This window comes from Echinops telfairi, unplaced genomic scaffold, assembly GCF_000313985.2.
Source record: "Echinops telfairi isolate 266 unplaced genomic scaffold, ASM31398v2 ScPeMD7_7439;HRSCAF=8477, whole genome shotgun sequence".
In the NCBI taxonomy this organism is placed as follows: domain Eukaryota; kingdom Metazoa; phylum Chordata; class Mammalia; order Afrosoricida; family Tenrecidae; genus Echinops; species Echinops telfairi.
Window position 1 is genome coordinate 2,890,567 of NW_022111339.1, and position 8,264 is coordinate 2,898,830.

An 8,264-nucleotide genomic window follows, 5' to 3' on the forward strand; every position below is an offset into this window, starting at 1 on the left:
TTGTCCTTCTATGATTGGTTTATTTCACAACATAATGTCTTCAAGCTACATCCAGACTGTAGCATGTATCAAGATTTAATTTCTCCTTCTGGGTGAGTAGTATTCCACTGTATCCATGTACCACAATTTGTTCATCCATTAGTGATATGTGTTTAACTGTCTACATTTTAACTATTGTGAATAACAAATACTCCAGTGAACATTGGTACATACATCTCTTTTTAAAGAGATTGCTGTTTTTGAGCCTTTTAGGTCGATACCTATGAATGGATTGATTTGCTGGGTCATGTGGTAGTTTTAGTGTTTTACGGAATTGTGACCCTGCTTTCCACAGTGGGTACTACTTTGTATTCCCACCAGCAATGGCTGGGCATCACTTTCCCCGTAACCACACTAACATTGGTCTTTTTTTTTTTATCTTAGCCACCGCAATGCAATCATAAATGGTATCTCATTTCGGTTTTGACCTCATCTCTAATGGCTAATGATGCTAATCATCTTTTCAAGTGTTTGGTAGTCCTTTGAATTTCTATTCAAGCTATTTTCCCACTTTATGATAGGGTCATTAGTCTTTTTGTTATTAATTTGTTGAAGTTTTATATAATTTTTTCTTATTAGATTACTGTTGGATATATGGTTTCTGAAGATATTCTCTCAGTTGCTACTTTGTTTTATCAATTTTTTGGAAAATCTTTGGATGAACAAAAGTTGGTATTTTTGTTTGCTTATTAGTTTAGGGTTTTTTGTTGTTGTTGTTGTTGTTGTTTCATTTATTTATTTTGTCTCTTGCTGATAAACTACTGCTGAAGGCTAGAACTGGCAGCAATGTCCCTGCTTAGTCTATAAAGAATTTCATGGATCTAGTTTGCACATTTAGGTCCTTAATCCATTTTGAATTTGTTATTGTATACAGTATAATACAAAATTCTGTTTCATTTTTATACATGGAGAAATTCAATTTTTATAGTTCCATTTATTGAAAAGAGTCTTCTTTCCCCCCATTGAATAGACTTAGCACCCTTGTCAAAAATCAGTTAATCATAAATGTGTTCATTTATTTCTGGACTTTCAATTCTGCTCCATTGATCTATGTGTCTATTGTTATACCAGCACAGTATCAGACTAGTTTGATTATTATGATTGAATAGTATGTTATCAAATCAAGCAGTGTGGGCCTCCTCTTTCAACATTGTTTTAGCTATTTGGAGTCTCTTGCCATACTATACAATGTTCAGGATTTGTCTTTCTATTTCTGTGTCAGGATTACGTTGAATGTAGAGATCACTTTGGATTGACATCTTAATTATATTAAATCTTCCAATCTATGAATATTGCGCATGTTTCCATTTAAGTCTTCTTTAACCCCTTTCAGTAGTGTTTGATAGTTTTCATAGTGAAAGGCCTTCACAATCCTGGTTAGATGTATGAAGGGGTACCCCAAAAAAACCGATGCTCATTTGGTTTTTTTGATGTGCTAGTACATTTGGAGTTCTTTCCACCAGGTCAGACTGTTAATCAAGCTTTCCATTCAGAGGTTCTGAAAATATTGCATAACAGTGTGTGACAAAAGTGGCCTGATTTGTGGCAGGCAGGGGATGGGTTTTGCCACCACAGCAATGCACCTGCTCATGCAGCCATCTCGGTGCACCAGTTTGGGCAAACAAACAGCATGCCTCTCTTGTCCCACGCACTTTACCCACTTGACCTCACTCCATGACTTCTTTTTGTTTCCACGAATGAAGGACATGAAAGGGCAGCGATTATCTGATGTAGAAAAGGTGAAGGAAAAAATGAGGAAGGTGCTGTCAGTCATCCAAACAGGTAAGTTTGGAAAATGTTTCCAAGAATGGAATCACAGATATTTGACAAATGTATTAAGTATAATGCAGAGTGCTTGTAAGGGGATAATGTTGTTTTGTAAAAAAAATTTAAACACATAGCTTTGAAAAGAAAACAATATTTTAGGAGGGGCACCCCTCGTGTTCCGAGGTATTTATTCCCGAAGAGCAGTGGCTCTCAACCTTCCTAATGCTGCGGCCCTTTCATACAGTTTCTCATGCTGTAGGGAACCCTCAACCAGAACATTATTTTCGTTGCTACTTCATAACTGTCATTATGTAACTGTTATGAATCGAGTGGCCCCTGTGAAAGGGTCATTTGACCCCCAAAGGGGTCACGACCCACAGGTTGAGAACCGCTGCCCTAGATGCTATTATTTCACTTCTACCCATAAGGTTTTCAATGGCTAAGTCCTCTGAAGTAGACAGCATACAGGGCAGGGTTTCGTTCCGATGTTCATCAGTCACTCTAATTCAGAACCACTGTGACAGCACCTAAAGACAACAAAAAATGTCATTGTCAATAAGTTACCCCTAATTTACCTTTCAGATTTCTCACTGCTGGGGTGAGAAATACTTAACTGATTTTTCTTTGTACATCGTATACCCTGAAACATTGTTAAATTCCTCGACTAACTCTAGAATTTTTTGGTGGCATTGTTTGAGGATATATATATATATATATATAATCTGTGAATCAAGGTAATTTTACTTCTTTTTTTCCTAAATGAGTACCTTTTATCTCTTTTTCCTGTCTTACTACCTTACTACTCTGGCTCGGACTTCTACATTATTGAATACTGGTGAGGGTGGGTGCCTTTATCTTGTTCCCAATTTCAGAAGAAAGCTCTTTCTCCATTAAGAATAATGTTGACCGGCCTTTCTCCAGCTGTAACTTACCTATGTAATAATGTGCAGAGAAAGTTTTTGGTGTTCCAAGACTGTGTGAATGTGCAATTTCTGTACATTTCAATTAGAAATATTTACTTAGATATTTTAACAACAAAAAATAATAATGTTGGGCTGTTGGCTGTTCATATATGCCCTGAAATATATTGAGAACGTCCATTTTACTCTCATCTCCTTTAGGGTTTTCATCAAGAACAGGTGTTGAATTTCATCAAATGTTATTTCTGCATCCTGTGGTTCATTGCCCTTGTTCTATTGATGTGGTATATTGCATTAATTGTTCTCCTAATATTGAGCCATCCCTGCATTCCAGGAATAAGTCCCACGTGGTTATGGTCCATGACTTTTAATATGCTTTTGAATTCTAGTATTCCAGTATGTGTTCACTAGTATTTTGTTGAGGATTTTTGCATCTATATTCATAAGACTAGTTTTCTTTACTTGTGGTTCTTCTTTCTGGCTTGGATATCAGGATTACATTGGCTTCATAAAATGAATTGGGAAGTGTCTCTCCCTTCTTTATCTTCTACAAAAGGTTCAATAGTAAGCTTTCATGATCTACATGTGTGGGAGAATTCCCTACTGAAGCCACTGGTTTAGGGCTTGATTTGGAGAAGTTTGTTATGATTGACTCACTTCCCTTGTTATGGATCTGTTGAGACTTTCAGTCAGTTTGGGTCAGTTGCGTGCTTCTAAAAATTTGTCCATTTTATCCAGGCTTGTCATACAATTTTTAATTATATTCTGTCACAATTCCCTTTTTTTCCCTATTAGATAAGTTGTGATGTTCCTTCTTTCATTTTTTGCCCTCATTATTTGCATCTTTTCTTTATCAATCTAGCTAATGGTTTGGATTTTTTATTGGTTTTTCAAAAAAATAAACTGGTTTTATTGATTCTCTATCCTTCTTCTGTTTCATTTTATTCACTGATGCTCCATAGCATTTTCAATATCTGAGTTTTGAAAAGTAGATTACCAGGCCTTTCTTCTGAGGTGCTTCTAGGTACACTCAACCCTCCAACTGTTGGTTAACAGACAAATGTGTTAACCATTTTCATGTTCCAGGACTCCCAGTAATAGTACTAATTACTATTTATTAAACACTATGCCAAACCCTGGTGGCATGGTGTGTTACACAGTGGCACCTAACCACAAGGTCAGCAGTTCAAGCCCACCAGCTATTCCATGGTAGATATATACAGCTGTCCATTCCTATAAAGATTTAATGCCTCGGAAATTCTATTCTGCTCGATAGGGTCATTATGGGTCAGAAGTGACTCAAATGGCAGTGTTTTTGGTTTGGGTTTGGGTTTATGCCAGATCCTATGTTTAGTAGTTTACAGAGCTTAAGAGGGGAAATTATCTCTATTTTACCGATAAAGGAATTAAAATTCACAGAGGTTAACTCAGCTAACAATACAGGCATTTCTGGATCTCTTTTGCAAATGGGAGTCCTAAACAAACAGGATCTAAATCATGTTTTTGAGTGCTAACGACTGACTTAAAATGTGTCTGATCAGGAACCATCTACATGAAATCAAACTGAGAGGAGCATTAGTGGGCAGTGAATGTATGTTAATCGGGGAGAGTACTTCAGAAAGAATGATGAGAAAAAAATAATAGTAATAATTAAATTTTGTTTAATAAAAAGAAAGAAGGATGAGAATTGTTACGTAACTCAAGGACAATAATTAATGTTACTAAATGGTGCATGTGGGGGAAAATATGGCTTGAGTTGAAAGTAAGTCCCTAGTGGGGCCCAGGTGAAATGAGAGCTCTATGTTATTGTGTTAGTCCGGGTTGACTAGGGAAACAAATCTTGAGACACTCATATGTGTGTAAGAGAGAGCTTTATATCAAAGAGCAATTGTATATGGAAAAAACATACCAGCCCAGTCCAGATCAAGCCCATAAGGTCGATATTAGCCTATATGCCCGAGCCTAATTCATAAATTCTTCTTCAGATTCACACATGTAATATTGCCGAATGATGACAGGCCGGTGGGTGGAAAGTCTTGTGAGCCAGAGGAGGTGAAAGAATCTCAACGCTGGTGTGAGTCTCCATGTGGCTCCTCTAGCTCTCTGCGTAGCTCAACCGCAAGAAAATGAAGCAGAGAGAAAATGTGTGGCCCGCCTCCAGGGAGAAAGAGAGGAAGTTCCCAGAATCCTCATGAGAAGGTCACACCCACAAGGAGGCATCATCAGGCTGCGACCTGATTGACAGGCTAGACTCCACCCCTAGACTTATTTATCAAGTTGACATGAAATTATGTAACTATCACAGTTATTATCAAAGAATCCTGGTGGCACACTGGTTAAGCACTCCAATGCTAACTTACAGGTCAGTGGTTCAAAGCCACCAGCAGTTCCATGGGAGAGAAGGCCTCAAACTTGCTTCCGTATGGATTATAACCTAGGAAACACTCTGGGTAGTTCTACCCTGTCATTTGGGTTGCCATGAATGGAAACGTATACAGTAGAACCCAGGTACTCAACCGCATCAGTCCTCAACATAATCGGATTTCAATGTGAAATGTCGAGAAAATTTTGCATCGGAGCTCAAACAAAACATCGGAATCCTACTGGTGCACGTGATTTTTTTAAACAAAAGCCGTTTCGCGTTTCGGACACTTGGTGTTAGTTGGCGTCGTTAGTACGCATTGTTCAAAACTTTTGCAGCTGTGTTCCAAGCGTTTTGCTATAATTTTCTTAGTTTCTGTGTATTTTTGTACTGTTTTTAGATTTTTTTAAAATGGGTCCTAAGAAAGAGCTTTTTAAAAAAGAATCATCATGATAAGGAACTGGTTAAACATGTTATCGATATTGTGATGATAATTTAGTAAACCCTTTTAGAAAACAGTTAAGGAAACGCCAACAGTAGACCACATTAGACAGACTTTTTTTTAGAGAAAGCCAGCCAGGTCCTAGTGAAAAAAAGGCAAAGAAGCGGAAAAACTCCTGAAGATCAGCTATTAGTTGAGTTGATGGAAGGGGATTCCCCTTCCTAACAAGGCCTCTCTCTCCATCCTCCTCTCCACGTCCCTGTCCACAGATCCAGATCCTCCTCCGTCTCAAGGTACGGGCCAGACTGTAGTTGTTAAAAACTTTTTAATGTTGTATTTCTTATTTAAGTTATATTATTTAACTTTGAACTTATTTACTTTGAAATTTCTATGTAGTGTTTTGTATAAAAAGGCATGGTTAGGGTAAAAACTTGGTGGTCAAGAACAGATTAAAAAAAGAACAACAACAAAAAGAACAGATTAATCTATTTTGAGTTTTGTTTTTTTGTGTTTTTTATTGTCAAAAAGAAAATGAGTTTTAATAGAGTACTACTGGGAGCCCTGGGGATGTAGTTGGTTACACATTGGGCTTCTTTTTTCATCATTTTATTAGGGGCTCATACAACTCTTATCACAATCCATACATACATCAATTGTGTAAAGCACATTTGTACATTCATTGCCCTCATCATTCTCAAAACATTTGCTCTCCACCTAAGCCCCTGGCATCAGCTCCTCATTTCCCCCCCCCTCCCTCCCCACTCTCCCCTCCCTCATGAACCCTTGATAATTTATAAATTATTATTTTGTCATATATTACACTGTCCGATGTCTCCCTTCACCCACTTTTCTGTTGTCCGTCCCCCAGGGAGGAGGTTATATGTGGATTCTTGTCATCGGTTCCCCCTTTCCAACCCATCCTCCCTCCACCCTCCCAGTATCACCACTCTCACCACTGGTCCTGAAGGGATCATCCGCCCTGGATTCACTGTGTTTCCAGTTCCTATCTGAACCAGTGTACATCCTCTGGGAGTTATTTCTTATGGGGAAAAAATGATACAGAACTCTAGAACGGATTAGCATCAAGGTCCAGGGTTCTACTGTAACAATAACAGCCTGCTATTAGGCGAGAGAGTTACTGAGTGGCTCATAAAGTTAGGTACTCAACTACTAGCCAAAAGTGGGACCCACCCAGAAGTAGGCCTAACTCTGCTTGCGAAAGAGCCCAGCCTTGAAACCACCATGGAGCTGCTGCACTCATGAGACCTCCATGAGGCACGATCAACTCAACAGCAACTAATAACAGCAACACTTAGGAGATACGGCAGCAAAAAGGAGGACGAGGGTCAAATGGGTTTGCTCTTGGCATTAGATTTGTTCATGTGCATTCTAAGATGCCAACATTTCCCCCCAGGTCGCTATGAATTGGAATCAATGCTATGACAGGGAGTTTGGGTTTGGGTTTGGTACCTGCACGGTCAACAGTGTCAAGGTCAGGTCTTGGGAAGCAGTTGTTGTCACGTTGGTTGCCCTGATACATCTTCCAAGGGCCTAAATGGTGCGAAATGCAATTCTGCTCTGACACACATAAGGTCGTCATGAGTCAGAATTAGCTTGACAGCAATTAGTTTAGTTTTGTCATTACCAAAGACGGAATGATTTCCAGAATGAAGATGGCTAGAGGAAAGTAGAAGTCGAGGGAGTCTCTTTTGGAAATAGCAAAGTCAGTTCTTAATTTGGGTTCTAAGTAAATTAAACTGATGGTAATAGAGTGAGATAAGTGTAGTGGTCTATAAGAAGGAAGTTATATTTAGCGAGTATGACTAATAGTTTAGGTTCCAAATCAAGATTTTAGTGGATAAAAAATTCATGAGATAAAACAAGACCGAAACCCAAGTCATTAGAACTCGCACACACAAATGCACACAGCTCTCAAGCATCCTTCAAGTTGATAAAATTGTGACCCTACTACATTAAGAAAAATGCCCTAAACCAGCCAAGAGTGAAAATAAACATGACTGAGCAATAAATTAGACTCTCCTTCTACCTCCCACATGCTTGGGGCTTGCATGGGAAAAATACAGTCCATCTGGAGGCTTCAAGCAAGTGAGACCCACGCCCTGCCTCCTCCACACAGGCCCTCCCCCAGGTGACTCCAGACTCATGAGTCCAGGGGGCACTGGATAAACATTAGCTGATGCAGATGGAATGAGCAGATGTCTGGAGTCACGAGCCCAGGCTGGGAAGGGCAGGCAGTGGGAATAAGTAGGAGGCTTTGAGGGGAGCAAGCACCCCTGATTTCCAGCATATTCGCTTGATCCCACAACGCTGATGCTGAGAAGTGCCCATTCCAACATTTGATGGCCCCTTTCATTGTACCTCTCTCTACACCAGGACCCCAGGCCTAGGCAAAATATAGAGTCAAAGCAACTTGGAGTTCACTTGATCCCATCCATCCAGGTGAAAGATGGGAAAATCAAGACCTTGAAGTTTGAAATGACTTGATTAAATTTATGTCGCCAACTTACTGTAGAACCAAAATCAGATCCCAGGTCTCTTGACCCCTTGACCAGTACCTCTATTGCTCTTAGATTTTAGCCAAAGATCATTGCTGGGGCCTGAATTTTGTCTCCATAAAATATTTGTTGGAAAGCCCACATGGAAGAAGCACACCAGCCTATGCAACCACGAGGTGTCGAAGGGATCAGGTATAAGGCATCATCAGAACAAAAAA